Raw genomic sequence first — 19359 nt, 5'->3', positions numbered from 1 at the left:
ACACGCACGCGCTGGCCCAGCGGCGACCTTCGACACTTCCATCCTTCCGCCAGGGGAGTATTTTGCGCTGGTGTCGCGCGGGCAAACTTTAGGTTGCCTCGTCTATTGACCGTCGTCCCGCCGCTCGCATCATCGTGAACTTAGCCGAGAAAACACAGCGCAGGCAGGAAGGACTCTGGCCCCGCCGCAGATGGCTGTCAAAATACAGCCGATCGCAGTACGCGGCGTCCCCCCTCCCCCTGGAACCTTGTCTGTCCGGCAGACGCGCGCGGTCACTCGGACGGCGCGCCCGCGGGTGACCGCGCCACCCGAGTGACCAAGCGAATATATACCAAGCGAACGAACAAAGACACCATAGACAACATAGGGGGAAATTACTTGTACTTACTAATTGAATGAGAGATGTGATAAATTAATGGAAATGAAAGTGGGTGAAAAAACTTGCCGCAGGTGGGGAACGATCCCACGTGTTCGCATTGCGCGTGCGATGCTCTTACCATTGAGCTATCGCGGCGCCGTTTTCTCATCCGCTTTCTGGGGTATTTTTTTTTTTTTACTCCTACAACTAACTCTGGGAGCGTTAGCCATCGCCACCACTCACAAACCTTGGCGGCGGATGGGAAACATCCTTTCTCGCGCAGGCGTCACGAGTACGTGATCATTTGTTGGGTGCTACGCATGCTACCTGAAGGCATCAATGTTGCTGCATTCGAAATCCTCGATGTGTAATGAATGAGGGGATAGGAAATTGAGAGGTCCGATTGTTATTAATCATATCAAAAAATGCCGACGAACAAAAACACCAAGAACAACATTGGGGAAATTGCTTGTACTTACTAATTGAATTAAAGAAATTATAAATTGCGGGAAATTAAAGTGGGTGAAAAGACAACTTGCCGCATCGCTCCCCGCCTTCGGCAAGTTATTTTTTCATCCACTTTTATTTACATTATATTTCCATTTAGCCACCCGGAGTCTGATAATATTGCTATCAAACTCAGCGGTTCCCCTTAATGTTCTCGCTCATTGATGTTGGCATGCACACTGCTTAAGACAACGACAAATAATCGTTAGCGCACTGTGTGCACAGCACACTGTCGTCTGTTATATCCACGGTTTGGTTTCATAATGACTGTGACCACTTGCTCCACGCCGCGCCCAACGTTGTAAGTGTACCTCGTCGTGTTCCCCTTCCCCTCTTGACATAAACGTGAGTCATCGTTTGGTCTCTGACAGAAGGAGTCATACTTCTGCGGCGCTTTGCACCCCGGCAGTTAGGCCTATCTTGCCGTAGGTCCCCCGTCCGGCCGCTCCTTCGAGGCAAATACTACACTCGACTTTATTTGCATTGGACCAAACTCTCACCATCAGTGGCAGTGTTTGCTCTGTCGCGGAGTGTCACGTTGCGAGCAATGTTGTCGCCTTTGCTAGTTCATGAAACATGATAGTTATACTTCCTGAAGTTCAACCAACTAGACATCTTCATGGTAGCATGCGGCAGCGGAGCGATGTAAAGACTGTTTTTTTATTACTGCAACCGCTAATGGTGAGTTGTATAAAACGCGGAGCTTTTGGGCTGTTAAAATATTGTAAAACGTTGTCTTGCTTACTTTCAGGCATGGTGAGTTGCTCGGCCTGGGTGACCCGAAACACCTCTAGGGAACTTCACACAGAATGTGAAAATGCATTCAATACTACTTGTGTTAACAGTACAATGCAAGTTTATCGTTATAACGAAACATTATGTAATTTTAAGAGCAATAAAAATAGTGATGAATAACAAATCACGAATTCGCAGCTGAAAATGTTTGTTCCGTTCGCTATCGTCTTCAAGTTCTCTGAGTAGGTTTATGTGAGAAAGCATGAATACATCCAAGGGTGGCGATGCGGGCTTGATGGTACATCTTGACCGACGGACGGACGGGTGGATAGATGAATTAACGGATGGATGAATGGATGGTTGGGTAGATGGATGGATGGATAGATGGAGGGACTTTTACAATCTGCGAAATGTGATGACGTTCTGCTTAAGTAATGGCACGAATAACCCGTAAGTGAATGATCTTATGAAATAATAGTAGCAAGGCAATAACAATATAAAGTATCAATATCATCACGAGTGTTCTATGACTGCGATGATAGTTTGAAATTGCATTGGATTATACTTGAGTGATCAGCGGTAATTAAGATAAGTGAAACGACTGGCTCTATTACGAATTATTTCTGTTGATTCCAACAAGTATTCTTGACGTAGTGAGCAGTTGAGAGTAGTTTACTCAAGCTGAATACGAACAAATGTTACGTAAGCCCTATTACGCAAAGCAGATGGTTCTATACGTGGGTTCTATGGTGTTGTCCGGCAAGCATAGAAAAAATGCATAAATATAAAAATTCACCCGCAGGTTGTCTCATGGGTTAAAGAATATCTTACCCTGCGCCGGCAGTTCGTGGTTATGAACGTGGTTCAGTCGCGCCCGCAAGAAGTTACGTCCCCTGCAAAAAAGCAAAGCTTTTTTATTGTATATAATGATATTGGCGAAGGTCTGACATCGCAGCTAAGGCTGTTTGCAGAGGACTGCGTGTTATATAGGGTGAATAGCAGCATGGATGATGCCAGTCTAATTAAGCAAGACCTCAGTACGTATAAATCTAACCAAAACAGTGAACATGACATTCATTCGAAAGAACGCTATTAATTTCGCTTACACCTCGAATAACAATTTAATAGCTAAAGTAATGCAGTTTAAATACCTGGGTGTTTGGTTCACCCCAGAATTATCATGACAGAAACAGGTTAACTATGTAACCGCGAAGGCAGGTAAAATGCTAGGTTTTCTTCGTAGGAACTCCAGAGCATTCAGCATGTCTGCACGAGAGTCGTTATACCAAACGTACGCAAGGTCCGTCCTTGAGTAGGCCTGTGTAGTATGACATTGATAAACTTTAGAGAGTGCGGAATCTCGGTGTGCGGTACGTGTCACATCGATACAAAGTTACTTTCAGCGTTACGAGTACTAGGGAAAAGTTTAAATGGCGTAACTTGGAGGTACGACGCAGAAGGCTGCGATTGAAGTTTGTTCACTTCATATACTCTGGTACAATTGTACAGAAAGGGACAAATATGTAATGCCGTCTCATTACCGATCACAAGGCGTGGACCATGCGCTAAAGGTACGAGAAGTTCCGTGCAAGACAGAACTGCATAAGAAATTATTTTTTCCCAAAACTATACAAGGATGGAATAGGTTTACTGCCGGTGTTGTCAACGTCGAGTAAAATTTTATATTTGTTACCCTTTTGAAGTGACACAACTACCCCATTTCTTTTACCTTTCTGTTGAATTGCCCGTGTATAACTTACCTTGTTTTGAAACTTATGTAACTTTTGTTGAACTTTGTTCTTTTTTTTTCCTCACACGTCGTGCAGAAAAACATCATTTGTCAACGTTCCTAACTGTTTTGTGAACCTCCCCCCCCTCCCCCCCCCCACTGTAATGCCCTTTGGCACATGTGGGTGCTGAATAAGTAAATAAACCAACCAACCTCTTTGTTGTAATCCGACGCATGTTGAGCGTTTTAAAAGTTGTGCAATGGCCGAATGACGCCGGACACAAACTTAGGCTTCTTTTTCGATGAGAAAATTGTACACCGTGCTCCAGTCACTCCTTTCAGCAAATTTCCGTCTTTACCTTCTTCTCACATGCGAGCACTGACCACCTTGCAGAGCTTTAACACTTCTTCAACATATGTGATGCCTGTCTCACCTCGTAGCTGCACCCGTTGCGACAGTGTCTGCTCACCACGCATCTGTTTGGCGAATGAATCCCCAAAATACGCCTTGAGCTCGTCAACAAAATGTTGCCACGTCGTAAGTGTGTCCCCGTAGTTTTCGTACCAAACGAGTGCAGTATCGGTCAGGGAGAACACCACATTCTTGAGCTGAGCGGTTGCATCACACCCATTGGACTTGCTCACTCGTTTGTAGTGGAAGAGCCACTCGTCGGCATCTTGTCCAGCTTTTGCTCCGTAGGTGGGTGGAACTCGTTAGTATTGCAGTGGACTGCTAGGGGCTTCCCTTAGAGCGGCTCCTTCTTCTGGCATGTCGAAGAAGGTCACGGCATATGAGGGGAGGCCAGCAAGCCGACGGCTTCAACGAAGCTGCAGCAGTGACGGTTCCGTGTTGTGAGCGCTTACCCCGCACATCCACCACTCTGTTACGCGCGAATGATAACATTTATCATCCAAACGGGTGAAGGGGGGCGTTTATTTTAGGTCGTGAAGGTGAGCGCAAGAGCGGCCAGCTGGTTGATGAACTCAACTTCGTCATCTTGCCCTTCTTCCAACTCGGGACCACAAGCACGTTCACCGGTCTTCCTTTTCCTAATGCGTATGTGCAACAATATTATTGATATTGCAATAAAACGCGCAGAGCGTCCGAACGCCCTGGCTTGCACGCTGGAAGTTATTAAACGATTTTCATAATTTATGTTTCTCAAGCACCAAGTAAAAGTACAAAAGGAGGAGGAAATCTTTTTGGAGAAGCTTCAAGATTATTCCATTTATATGGCACAATAGAGAAATATTGAAATAGAGTATCGTGCCCAAGTGCGCCCTGGCGCCGACAAAATCGACGACCGGGCTGCTCAGAGATCCCGGAAAGCCATCAGAGAAGAAGGAGATTCTTGTTGTAGGCGCCTGTCTGGTATCTTCTCTCCGAGTTACGTCGCGGTGCTTCTATAATAAAGCCCTTAAGCTTTGTGTATCGCGACACTGGTGGAGGTGCTGCGTGCCGTCGCCTCATGATCGGCACTCCTACGAGCAGCCCTGCATCTATTCCCACAAGGACACCCACGCGACGAGACGCCTGTTCACCGCACGAGCCGCCGCCTGCAAGGTTGAGCCCCGAATTTGGTGTCTTGCAAACATCGTCTTCATCAACAGCGCCACCCCAGCTCCAAGCACGTGGCACTTCCAAGCAGCCCAACTGAGGTAACAGTTCCAAAACCTTCGGCTTCCCGAACCATTTCACGGTTGACGGGCATGAAGATGAGGTGGACTGGCTGGAGAAGTCTGAACGGGTGGCGAGATCGAATCAGTGGCACCACGACCAGAGCTTTTCAACGCCTATTTCGCCCTCAAAACAGTGCAAAGGACGTGTTTGGAAAACCGCGAGGGAAGTCGGACAACGTCGGAGGACTTTTCGCGCGAGTTTCTCGACATATTCGGGGCCACAAATCAACGTGAAAACGCACTGCGGCCTTCTCGATACGCGCATCCTGAATACCAAATGAAATTGTCGCCATGTTTGCCGAAGACATGGCGCGTTTGTTTCGCCACGCAGATCCCAACATGCCGAGGGATCAAAAAGCTCAGCCATCTCATGCGTGATGGTCAATGAGCAGCTGCTCGCTGCCTTGTGCGCAATCCGCCGACAACAGTGGACACGTACAGCAATTGAGCGGGGCTGCAGAAGTTGGTAGCAACAGTATGGTCTTCTGATTACCGAGGCACCAAGGGGAGCCGCAGCACTGGTTACGGACAATGAAACTGCTTACGCCAGTTGATATGTCGGGAACCGCGGGGGTCGCAGCGGGAGCGCCAGAACAAGAGGACCAGCTCAGCAGGCTTTCCAGAACGGACTAGCGCGTGGCGTGCTTGCGCCGCTGGCACGCGCCGCCCAACTTTATTGTTTTCGTCAGTCGCAGCCGGGCCCCAAAGCGCCCGGCCGAGAGCGCTGACCTTAGCGTTCTCGCTTAGCAGCGTCGGTGGGCGCTACAGGGCCCCACGCCTAGGACGGAAACGGCGAAATGTACTCGTCGACGAGGCAGAGATGAGGCGTCTTGGTGTAAAGCATATCGACGGGTGCGCCAGCGACATCCGCGGGGAACTCCTTGGGAGGCGTTTCGGTGTAGGCTGGTTTGGGCGGTACAGCGAAACGACTTCTTCGCGGCCATTCAATAGGATGGTGGCGGACTTCTGCGCCTGTGGAGGACACGGTATGGTCCGTCGTAGGAGGGTGTAAGAGGCGCTGATAGCGTCTCGTCGGAGGAAGACGTGGGGACGATGACTCAAGGTCCGGGTGCACAAACATGCTGTGGTCCGATGACCGAGGGTGGTCCGGGGCGCAGGTGTTGAATACAGTCCTGTAGGCGTTGGATGGTACTTGTAGCGGCTGGGGGCGGGGGCGAAGGAACGAACAAGTCCCAGGAAGCCGCAGGGTGCCCGTAGACGAGTTCGGCCGCTGAAAGGCCAAGCTCACGACGAAGGACGGCACGTAAGCCGAGAAGCACCATAGGAAGGTGGTCGCAAGTGAAGAGTGTGCAGTCAAATTGCCGGCCGCGATCAGTTGTCACAATAGTGGGGCAGCCGAAGCGGGAAACCTATGCTGAACGAAGGCTTTGGCGACCCGTTTTCGCAGTTGATGTCCGGATATGGCACGGCTTCGGGTCAACGTGTGAATCGGTCGCTCATTGTTAGAATGTAGCGGCAGTCGTGAGAGTGAGGAAGTGGTCCAACCAAATCGAGATGGACGCTGGTCAACAAAGCGGCAGCCAGGTGGCAAAGAACGACTGCGTGGGAGTCTTCGTGTGGCGGGTCACTTTGGTGGTCTGGCATGCGAGGCACGAGCGTGGCCACTGGCGAACATCGGTGTTAATGCTTGGCCAGACACACCGCTGTGTAACGAGGCGCTGCGTGGCTCGGATGCTGGGATGACAGATGTCATGAAGTGATTGGAACACCGCACGACGGAAGGCAGCCGGAACGAAGGGTCGAGGTGCCGCCGCTGACATGTCGCACCAGAGGGAACCAGGCACAAACGGGTGAAGAACGAGTTGTAGACGGAGGGAACGGGGATGGTCACGCAGCGCTTGCAGCTCGGGGTCTTCCATCTGCGCACGAGCTAGACCCTCCCAATCCACAGTCGACGTAGAAGTGCCGAGGGAGGTGATGCGTGAAAGTGCGTCAGCTGCCTCGTTTGTCGGTGCCTTTGATGTGCCGGATATCCGTGGTGAACTCCAATATATAGGCCAGTTGACGAACTTCACGTGCGACGTACTTGGAAGAGTTTGTACGGAAGACATACACCAGAGGCTTATGATCGGTTAGAATATAAAATGGCTGGCCCTCCAAGAAGTGCCGAAAGTGCTGGATGGTGGAGTAGATGGCGAGCAGCTCGCGGCCAAAAACGCTGTAGCGATTCTCGGCAGGTTGGAGCTTCCGAGAGAAGAAACCCAGTGGGCGCCACTCGGAGTTGATTTTCTGCTGTAGAACAGCGCCGATGGCCACACTGGAAGCATCCACTATGATGCGGGTTGGCACGTTAGTTCTTGGGTGTACGAGAAGTACCGCATCGGCAACGGCTTGTGTAGCAGCCCTGAAAGCAGCGTCAGCTTCGGGAGACCAGGAAATCGCAGATGAGGAGCCCTTGGGCGTGCGAAGAAGGTTAGTCAGTGGGTTGTAGAAGCTCAGCGCAGTGCGGAATGAAACGTCGGGAGAAATTCACGAGGCCGAGGAACTCACGCCGCTGGCGTAGGTGTAGTGGGTGCTGGGAAGTCTTTCACGGCCTGGACGTGAGAGGGCAACGGACGAATTCCCAGCTCCGAGATGTGGTGGCCCAGAAACTCGAGCTCGCAAGATCCAAATACGCATTTCTGGGGGTGACAACCAGGCCAAATTGTTGAAGGCGTTAAAAGAGTTCCCGGAGGTGATGCTCATGATCTTGTGGATTGGGACTCGCGACGAGAATGTCGTCGAAGTAGGCGAATACAGCCGGGAGGCCGCGCGTTACCTCGGCAATGAATCGTTGGAACGTTTGAGCTGCGTTGCGTAACCCAAAGGGCATGCGCACATACTCAAACAGCCGAAGGGTGTAGTAATGGCTGTCTTCGGGATATCGTGCGGCTCAACGGGGATTTGGTGATAGGCCTTGACAAGGTCCACCTAACTAAGATTTTGCTTCCCTCCAAATGGCCTGTAAAATCTTGGATGTGTGGAAGGGGGTAGCTATCGTGGACCGTGTGAGCGTTTGAGCGCCCAGTAGTCACCGCACGGACGCCAGTCACCCGGTTCTTTCTTGGGCAGCAGATGAAGCGGGGAGGCCCAACTGCTGGACGACGGGCGAATAATACCTAACTGGAGCATGTTCTCGAATTCCGGTTTAGCAATGTCCAGACGCTCACGAAGAGGCAGCGCGGACGGGCTGCGACAGGTGGTCTCACGCGTGACAATGTGGTGGGTGACGCTGGTTCTTGGGAGGCTGATTTAAATTGCAGGGCCTTGTCACCTCAGGGAAGTCTTCGAGGATACGAGCATACGGGCATGTTGGGATCAGCTTGCGGATGCCGGTGGAGCGACAGCCGACAGACGCCAGGGATCGAAAGGCGCGTCTTGCTGTCAATCAGGCGATGTCGGCGCATGCTGACGTCAAGGTCGAAATGAGTCAGGAAGTCGGAACCGAGGATAGGCTGATGGACGTCGGCTACGATGAAGACCCACCGGAATGTGCGCCGCAGGCCTAGGTCGAGAGTGAGGGATCGCAGACTATACGAGGCGATGGAAGTAGAATTTGCCGCGCGGAGTGTAGGTCCAGGTGACTTAGAAGCGCGGTCACGCTTGGAGGACGGCAGTACACTGACCTCGGTACCCGTGTCTACAAGGAACCGCAGGCCTGAAATGCGATCCATGACTATGAAAAGGCGGTCCGGGTTGTAAGGCGAGGTCACATGCCGCCGTCAGGGATCTCGCGGTGCGTTTCCCGACCATTCGCATGGGGACTTGCACTGACGGGCGCGGTGCTGGAAAGTGCGATGGTACCAGCAGATAGGCGAGCGTCGAGGACTGCGCGAGCGGCAACTGGTCGGGGAAGAGGAACGGCGGCTGGGACATGAGGTAGGGCCGCGTTGGTCATGGGAGGACGTCCGAAGGGCGTCGATGGAAACGGCGAGCTGGTCGATCCGGGACTCTAGCGGGCCATGGTTGAGGACTGTGGCGTTGAAGAGAGGGCGGCGACTGAAGGAGAAGTCGCGTCGTGGATTCGATCAGCGAGCTGGGCGAGGCGGTCGAGGGTCAAGTCCTCTGTAGCAGCCAAGACAAGGCGGGTGGACTGTGGTAAGCGCTGCAGGAAGAGCTCCCTCAACAGCGCACTGTTCGAGTCGACATTGCTTGTGCCCAGGAGCTGTCGCATGCTGTGAGTAGCTGGAAAGGGCGGCGATCTCCAAGGACTTCGGAGGTAAGCCGCTGCTGGATGCGCGCGCTCTCAGACGCCGTGGTACGTTCTAAAATGCTCTAGTTCAGTTGCTGGTATGGAGCATCACTCAAAGATGCAGCGATAACGTCCGCCACTTCCTCAGCCACCTCAGGAGACAGGTTGCAAAGTAAGTGGCGAAGCCGCGAAGTCTCCGAGGTGATCTGGTGCAGATCGAAGGTGGGTTCGACCTGGGCGAGCCAAACCTGCGGGTTGTGGCGCCAGAACGTGGGCAGGCGGAGCTGTAGAGCTGCGACGTCACGTGGGCACGAGGTAGCGTCAGGCGGAAGGTTACCTGAGGGCGGGAGGTTGCTGGGGTCGGTCATCTCTTAGGGCGGAGTCACCACTGTCGGGAACCGAGGGGTCGCAGCGGAGCGCCAGAATAAGAGGACCAGCTCAGCAGGCTTTCAGAACGGACTAGCGCGTGCCGTGCTTGCGCCGCTGGCACGCGCCGCCCAACTTTATTTTTCTCGTCAGTCGCAGCCGGCCCCAAGGCGCCGGCCGAGAGCGCTGACCTTAGCGTTCCCGCTTAGCAGCGTCGAAGGATTGCGAAGGAGAACGCTAGGCTCGCACCGTTACCGCAGGCACCACCGCTGCACGATTTCCCGGTTTCCTCCGACGCTGAAGTGGTACGACAGGAACTCCGACAGGTAATTGTCCCTTACGAGATCCGTACCGAGCTCTCATACCCGCCCAATGCATACAGCTACGCAGACGCGGTCCGCCGTTTGTCGCCCTCTGAACCGCCGTACCAGCCGAACACATACAGCCTTACAGATGCTGTTTACCGTCCCTTGTCTTCCCTACCGGCGCCACAATACCGTCAACGGCTTCCTGTCGCCCGCCTGGGCCCAACGCTAACTTTCATACGGCCCCAGGTCTGTGGGACCGATATCTGGCGCACTGAATATCGGCGACCATTGTGGTATAATTGTGGAGAACCACGACACATCTATCGTTTCTGCCCTCATCGCCCAGCTGGCTACCAGGGCGGCGCATATGCCACTATGCGTGGCATGGCTGATGAAAACCGTATCCCCATCGACGACAGCCGCACTGGCCGGCAAGTGAGCTCTTCTGATCTCCGGTCGCGCTCACTGTCTCCAGCACGTTTCGCCTCGCTGAGCAGCCGCACATTTGCTGACGTCGTGAGAGGTCGTTCTCCCGGCCCACGGCGGTGAAACTCAAAGCAGCGACCTTAAGGGGAAAGGTTGCAAGTTCTCAAATTGCCGAAAAACACCCCTCACCTTGTTGCCTAGAAAGGAAGACGCCGACCAAAACGTAAATGATGCCGACAAAAGTGTGACTGCCGACCTCACTGTTTCGATTCGCGGGCACGAAGTGACTGCCTTAGTAGAGACTGGCGCGGACTTTTCAATTATGAGCGAGCCACTGGCAGACAAACTCAAGAAAGTCAGGACAAAATGAACGGGCCCTTATATTCGCAATGCTGGCGGCTAGATTATGACTCATACGGGAAAATGTACTGCAACGCTCACGATCGCGAACGCAGCTTTTGTCGCTGCATTCGTGATTCTGCCGGAGTGCTGCAAATCACTCATTTTAGGCATGGACTTCTTAAGGTAATATGGTGCCGTTGTCAACATACGCGACGGTGTAGTAACGTTTTCCCCTGCTAACGACACGACCAATGGAACAGAGCGACAACGCCACACCTTACGTATTATCGACGAGGACGTCTGCATACCGCAACTGTAGTGCAACCTTGTTTCCATCAGTTGTGGCACACAGCTCACCGAAGAAGCAGTCGCGGAACATGCAACCGCCCTACTCTTCCGCCAAGGAGTAGCCATCACGCGTGGCCTCGTCTCCTTACTCGACGGCCGTACAGAGGTACTATTGACAAATTTTACAAACGAACGTCGGTATATCAGTAAAGGCACCGCGGTCGCGTATCCATTTGAAATCGACCACACTGAAGACTGTTTTGCTATGCAAGGAGAACCCAAGGCTCCTACAACGCTATGTACCACTGCCGTCAACATTGGACTGTACTTAACACCTGCAGATCGACACCGGTTTATAGAACTGCTTGAACAGTTTAAGGACTCCTTCTCGTCTATACGTCGCGAGTTGGTCAAACACCGCTGACAAAGCATTGCATCATCACGGAGGAGACAGAAAGACCCATCCGACAGAACCCGTATCGTGTACCTCAGGAAGAACGCGAGACAATACAGCTGCAGGTTGAAAAGATGCTACAGGATGATGTCATTAAGCTGTCGAACAGCGTATGGGCATCACCTGTGGTGCTTGTCAAAAAGAAGATGGTAGCTTGCGGTTCTGCATTGATTATCGCAAGCTGAATCATGTTACAAAGAAAGATGTGTATCCGCTGCCGCGGATTGACGAATCTTCAGACAGGCTACTGCATGCGCGCTACTTCTCCTCTATGGACCTTAAGAGTGGATACTGAAAAATAGAGGTACATGAGCGTGATCGAGAGAAGACTCTGTATTCGTGACGCCTGATGGGCTTTATGAATTCAAGGTTCTGCCTTTCGGCTTATGCTCGGCCCCAGCCACGTTTCAAAGGCTCATGGATTATTCAGACCAGATAAGACTCATGTCTTATCCGGTCTGAAGTGGAAGACATGCCTGGTGTACCTCGACTTTGTGCTCGTTTTTTCCGCCACTTTCGAAGAACATCTAAAACGGTTGCTGTCAGTTCTTCAAGCCATACGGTTCCGCGGGATTCACATTGAAACCTGAAAAATGTCCCTTCGGGTTGAAGAGAATCAGTTTTCTAGGTCATGTACTTAGTCAAGAAGGAGTTAAGCCTAACCCCAATAAAGCTGCAGCAGTCACAAATTGCCTCGGCCTACGGATAAGAAGGCAGTCAGACGCTTCATGGGTCTCTGCGCTTATTACAGATGATTTATTGCCAATTTTGCGCATCTCGCCTTTCCACTTACCCGCCTCACAAGAGACGACGTTGCGTTTGTATAGGGAGAGGAGCAAGAAGCGGCGTTCAAAGAGTTACGGCAGCGTCTACAAACTCCACCAGCTCTCGCTCACTTTGACGAGGATGCGTCAACAGCGATCCACAACGATGCCAGCAACGTGGGCCTTGGAGCTGTCCTCGTTCAGGGGCAGGACGGTGCCGAGAAAGGAGTTGCTTGTGCAAGTCGAACATTGTCACGTGCTCAGTCCAACTACTCAACCACGGAGAAGGAATGTCTGGCCGTCGTATGGGCCGCTACGAAATCTTGCAAGCCTGTCACGACAAACACCTCCGGCCACCTTGGTTACATGCGAACAATAGCACGAATCAAACAAAGCTACTACAGGCCTAGGCTCGTAGAAGAGGTGAAGCACTACGTGAGGACATGCCTTGAGTGCCAGCGACGCAAAGCACCACCCACTAAACCCACTGGGCTATTGCACCCCGTTCCGGTACCGGTACGTCGTTTGCTCAAATTGGCATAGACCTCCTGGGCCCCTTTCCGATATCTGACAGCGGCAACAGATGGGTCATAGTCACGACGGACTATCTAACCCGATATGAGGAAACCAAGGCAATTCCGAGTGGCACGGCAGCTGAAGCAGCACGCTTCTTTATCGAGAACATTGTCCTAAGAGACGGTGCTCCAGCCATCATCATAACCGACAAAGGAGCCGCAGTCACAGCTGAGCTTTTGGGCATTGTTCTCACGCCGAGCAGTACAGCACATAGGAAGACGACGGCCTATCATCCACAAACAAATGGGCTTAACGAGTGCCTCAACAAGACAATCGCAGACATGCTTTGCATGTATGTCGATGTGGAGAACGAGAACTGGGACACAATCTTAACAAACGTCACATTCGTATACAATAATGCACGCCAAAAAACAACGAAAGTGACACTGTTCGCTCTGGTCCATGGTCGAGAAGCTACTACAATGCTTGACGCTATGCTTCCTCATGAGTGAAATGATGCAGATGCAGATGCCGCAGATTTCACTGAACGCGCCGAGGAAGCACAACAGCTCGCCCGCGTCAGGATAACTAGTCAGCAAGAACGCGACGCACGACGCTACAATCTCCGCCACTATTTGTCACTTATATACACGGGGAAATAGTCTGGGTTTGGTCTCCCGTCCGACGCCCAGAGCTCTCGGAGAAACTCTACACCGGTACATCGGACCATACAAGGTTCTACGCCGTATTAGCGACGTGACATACGAGGATATTAGTGACGGTTCATGCTGCTCGAAACGCCATCAACAGGTGCCTGAGGTAGTGCACGTAGTGTGCATGAAGCCATATCATTCTGAGTGAAGTGGACACCGACAAGCTATCCACTACGAGTCTATGCACCACTGTTTGATCAGCATCGGGACGATGCTTGCTCTGAAGGGAAGGGAATGCCGCGTCTGTATTCGTGCTCAAGTGCGCCCTGGCGCCGACAAAGATGACGACCGGGCTGGCTGCTTGAGCTTCCGGAAGGCAACAAGAGAAGAAGACATTCTTGCTGTTGGCGCCTCTCTGGTATCTTCTCCCGAGTACGGCACGGTGCTTCTATAATAAAGCCCCTGAGCTTTGTGTATCGCGACAATATTTAGCAAATTATATTGAAAGTGACAGTTTTTTTCACACAAGGTTTTGTTTCGGAATACACCTTGTAAGACGAGTAGAGCTTCATTCAGAGCTGCAGCATAGCTAGCATGATAGCATGGAATTCCACACGAATATATTGCAGACGTTGCTTAAAATTTGCGATGCACATAGTTTATTCTAGTATCATCTAAGCATAAATACCACATTTCCAAGACAACTCACAACAAATAGCACACCGTAGACCGAGGTTTTATCGATAAACAGTAAATGCAGGATACGCAAGTGTGAATCGCTCTTTTATTGTCATCTGAGGTTGGGTTAGGACAGAGTGATGCACATAATATTAAGGAACGCGAAGCTTCGCGAAATGGAGAAATATTTTTAAATAATCCAAATCGACTGCATTTGCTGCATCATAGCAGCCTTGTCAGAAGGATTCTCTATTGAACGGTTTTTAAGGCCTTCCTCCAATATACTGAACATATATTTTATGGACAGATGTTTATCCTAGCGCCGTTTCCGTCTAGCCATTTGTTTGTGGCATTTTTTATGTAGTGGAAGTAATGGAAATCAGCATGCATATAATATCATTCATTTCAATATCAGGCCTACCAGAAAAATTGCGGGAGATGGTAAATATGCTTCAGTCATATGATGAATAGTGAGAACGAACACCTTCTGATGAACCCGGCTAATAAATAGAAATTAATATAAATTAAAATGATTCGACACAGTGGAAAACTCGACGAGTTTGTATAGGTTATATAACAGCAAAAACGAAAAGAAGACAAAAAAACGCAGTACAGAAGGTCAAACCAGCTGCAAGGTTTGCTTCTCAGGAGATACAACGTACCTTTCATACTTCAAATGGGTAAATCTGGAGCAGATCAACAATCACATTGGTCAGTGTGTTAAATATTATCTCGTCCACCTGTGTGTTTGGCGCTCTGTCGCCATCCCTGGCCTATGAGCCCCCCTCCCAAAAAAGAAAAAAGAGAAAAAAAAAACATTTTGCAACATCGTCACATCGATATGGCCCCACCGGGCGGCCTACTGCTTGTGTTAGAAGTTTGGCCGTACAAGCAATCCGACTGATCAGCTTACTCTTTAAAATAATTGGTCACAAAGCAGAATAGAAAGGCAAATTCTCCAAGCGACCAAAAGGAAATTCTGCTGGCCTTTTATGTCGGTGCACTCTTCAAGCAGAAAGTGACGACGAGGAAGCACGATAATGACGTCCGTGGAGCACCAAGAACAAAAATAAAAAAGCACGCTCAGAAGTGCGAGACAAAAAAAGTTGTCGCAGTTTCACCTGAAAGGCGAAGCATCAATTGCGATAGCAAATTTGTAGAGAGCTATTGGGAGTAATGATATTAGCTTTATCAGCTGTATAAACTTGGACATGCAACAGCACCGGCAACACGCAGAACTGTTGTCGACGCCGTCGGCGTTTTGCCCGCGTTCGCTCAAAATGCGTGCGGCGTTGGTGACTGTTGCTGGAGCCTCTGATATAAATAGGCACTTGGTGCCGCAGCTAAACGTCGCCTCCCTTCCCTCCCCATCCCCCCCTCCCCCACGGCCTCTCGCGCGTCGGAATAAGGCGCGTTTGCTCTACATATATGGTGATTGTAAAGGAGGAAAGAGACGCCTACTTCTGCAGCCCTTAAGGGAGCACGGCGAAGAACGCGCGTTTGTTCTCCGCCGTGCGTTCACTCCCCGTGAAAGGGCACGCCCCTCGTTCCCTTTCACTCGCACATACAGCGTTCGGCGCGCGGCTTTCCCTTTCCCTCAAGAACCACTTATCATCATCGGCGACGATTTCATATCCATTGACGTCATACGGAACCTCACGGCGACGACGACACCGACGGCAGAAATCTGCTTTTGAGTGTCCATACAATTTCTATCGCAATAAAAATCATCGCATATCCACGACGTGAATGATCGTGAAGTACCGGGGATCATTCGCGTAAACCAGAGCTACGGACGAGAGAGAAAGAGAGCGCGCGTCGGGAACGACTGCTTTTCTGCACCGCAGCGCTCTTAGCTACGGACGAGAGAGAGAGCGCGCGTCGGGAATGAACGCCCTTGTGCACCGCAGTGCCGCTAGCTACGGACGAGAGAGAGAGAGAGAGATAGCGCGTCGGGAACGACAAAGAAAGCGAAACGAACGCATTCGGGTAAACCAGAGCTACCGACGAGAGAAAAAATTGCCGCGTATCTGCGTGCTTCGCTGCAAATGTCGTCGAAAGACGATAGTCTTCTGCCGGCCGTACTACATGAGTGCTGGTCTGATCCGCGGCCACCCGTGATGCTGTTCTCGTACCATTTCCGTCCTGGCATGATAAATGCAATGGAGGTTTGTTTGAACAGATTTCATTTTACCGCATTATTATTGCGATAGCAATTATATGGACACAAAAGCAGATTTCTGCCGTCAGCGCCGCCGTCGCCGTCGCCGTGAGGTTCCGTATGACGTCAATGGAGATGAAGTCGTCGCCGCGCGCCGCCGAACGCTCTATGTGCGAGTGAAAGGGCGCGAGGGGCGCGCGCTTTCACGGGGAGTGAACGCACGGCGGAGAACAAACGCGCGTTCTGCGCCGTGCTCCCTTAAGGGCTGCAGAAGTAGGCGTCTCTTTCCTCCTTTATAATCACCATATATGTAGAGCAAACGCACCTTCTTCCGACGCGGGGGGGAAGGGGGGAGGGAAGGGAGGCGACGTTTAGCTGCGGCACCAGGTGCCTATTTATATCAGAGGCTCCGGCAACAGTCACCAACGCCGCACGCATTTTGAGCGAACGCGGGCAAAACGCCGACGGCGTCGACAACAGTTCTGCGTGTTGCCGGTGCTGCTGCATGTCCAAGTTTATACAGCTGATAAAGCTAATATCATTACTCCGAATAGCTCTCTACAAATTTGCTATCGGAATTGATGCTTCGCCTTTCAGGTGAAACTGCGACAACTTTTTCATCAAGTGGCCATTTATGTTTTGCCCTGCCTCAGACAGCGCTTCCTTTATGTTGAATCGGCCGCATCTGGCTGGCATGGATAAAATTGAGGAGGCGCTGCGTGAGACATGGACGCCATCTGGCAATACATCGGGAAACATGAGCTTGTGCAGAGGGCTTCCTTCCTCCATGGCAGAGGGCGCTCTTCGGCGTGCAGCCGGGGAACGTCGTTCGTAGGCGCGCATAGCATGGCATTTTCAGCGCAGCTTAAGAAACTAGGGTCTTTAGAGTTACGTATCTCAGTATTTTCTATTAAAGGAACACACCTCCTAATACTTACCTAGTGATGTTGCGCCTCAGATATGCGTAATATTTACTTTGTGATCGATAGCGTTCACAAGTATGAACAGCCGTACCAGTTTAAGTAGTGTGGGCGGTAAGCAAGTGGCAACAAACAGACAGACAGACCAAATTTTCAACGTTGAAGTTCCCCAAGAAAGACTATCGTCTTTAAAAGAGAGGGCGCGTCGGGAACGAACGCTCTTGTCCACCGCAGCGCCCCTATAGCTACGAGGGAGAGACAGAGCGCGCGTCGGGAATGAACGCTCCGTGCACCGCAGCGCCCCTAGCTACGGATGAGAGAGAGACAAAGCAAGCGTCGGAAACGAACGCCCTTGTGCAGCGCAGCGCCCCTAGCTACGGAAGAGAGAGAGCGCGCGCATCGGGAACGGGAGAGAAAGAGTAAAACACCTTGATCTTGAAAGTAGCGACACTCTCCTCCGCGCGCGCGCTTTCCTCCTCAATTCTCATCGCCGGCCGGCTGCGCGCGCTGCGCACGGCACGCTATTGCGCCTGGGCTCCTGCGGACAGGCCGCAGAATTAGATGGAGGCGCATGATTTTGGGCCAGTTGCGCTCCCCAGTGGCGCAGAAAATTTTGAAAATGGTGATAACAGCATGGCGAATGCTCAAGACAACGTTTATGAGGAGGTTGGTTTCATCTTAAAGCTGTATCAATGACACACACTGATGTAAAAGGAGCTTTGAGGCGAGTTCTATACTCCATTTATTTTTCTCTCACATTATACGCTGCTATACTTTGCGCTTCTGATCAAGTATTGCTTGTGGCAAATCGCTCTGTGTTTGGCAGTTTTTTCTTGCATGTGCGCGCATGTGCACGGCAGGCATTATAGTCAGCGTGCCTTCTTATAATGAATTACTGGCGAGTGCATCGTCCGTCCATGTGTTTGTCTCAATGTCAAAGTGGCTTTTGCGCTGTGGTTTCTGCATTGAATAGGATGGTTGCGCAATTTCAGTGCGATGAAGCAGTACTCATCGCCCACAATAACAGAATCTGAGGAAAGGTATTTACAGATGATTCTTTAGGCGCCGATGTCAATCAAGCTTAAAAATTACTCGGTATACCTATGGGAGAACGTATTCTATGTTTTTAGGCAAAAGAAACGCCTCTGGATAAGGTATGTTGATAGTTCACGCCGACGTACCGTTAAATTATGTAGTAGGATAGTTAAAATTGTGATTTTGATTACCGGGGGCCCCTATTGCCAACGCATTGTAGATCGCGGGCAAGCATGCGGTGGTGACAGGCTCTGCACAAAGGATCATAGTGTCGTTGGCTGCGTCGTTAAGCGATCGGGATCATTATTGCTGAAATTATTAGAGGCGGGACAAGGAGCAAGCAGCAGCAATCACTTAATACTGTCAGTTCGAGGTGCACGCCGCTGTCGAGGGGCCTTCTTGTGCTTCACGACAGGTCGGTGGGAGAAAATTGTTGGAACTGCGTTGGGCTTCAGCATTTTTTTCCAAGTTCTTGTAATATGCGCGGCTATAATTGGTCTTCAGTGAAATGCAGCTAGAACATTTATCGAAGAGTTAATCACTCAGGCAGGATGACTAAAACGTCCTTTATACAAGTACAAGTGGCTAATACGCTGCAGTGCTAAACATTATTGCCTACATAATATTCCCTCCATATCTACATTATAACCATAATCATTATTTATTGCTCAACCTTCGTAATCAAAGCGCATTGATACAATGGCATCGGCTCGGGTTACATGGATGGAAAATGTTTACGCACAGAACAAAACCAACGAAAGGTGATTGTAACGCATTCGCTATTAAAGCGAAGATTCCCGGCCTCCGCCTAGAAGTCAACAGCAAGGGTGCGCGATCGCCTCCTGCACATTGCCTGTATCCGCGAGAAGACCAAATAATAATCGTCACCCACTCACGCGTGCATGGCAGCCCAGTTCAAGGCAAATTCTAGAACTGAAAAAGATTACCAGGTGTCCTTAGCTATCGCCTAAGAGACGCGAATGCGAGTCTTGTAAAATCTACTGTAATTCACCTCAATCCACACTAATACACCTTCACGCACCTTATCCGAATTTAATCCACTCTAATCCTCCTTAATACACCTTAATAGACCTTAATCTACCTCAATGCACCCTTATCCTCTTTAATACACCTTAATCGACCTTAATCCTTCTTAATACACCTTATTCGAGCGTAATCCACCATAATTCTCCTTAATACACTTAAATCGACCTTAATCCATCTTAATCCTCCTTCATGCACGTTAA

The sequence above is a fragment of the Dermacentor silvarum genome, chromosome 5, assembly GCF_013339745.2.
Source record: "Dermacentor silvarum isolate Dsil-2018 chromosome 5, BIME_Dsil_1.4, whole genome shotgun sequence".
NCBI lineage: Eukaryota > Metazoa > Arthropoda > Arachnida > Ixodida > Ixodidae > Dermacentor > Dermacentor silvarum.
The sequence above is the reverse complement of the archived record's forward strand: the minus strand, read 5'-3'. Positions refer to the sequence as shown.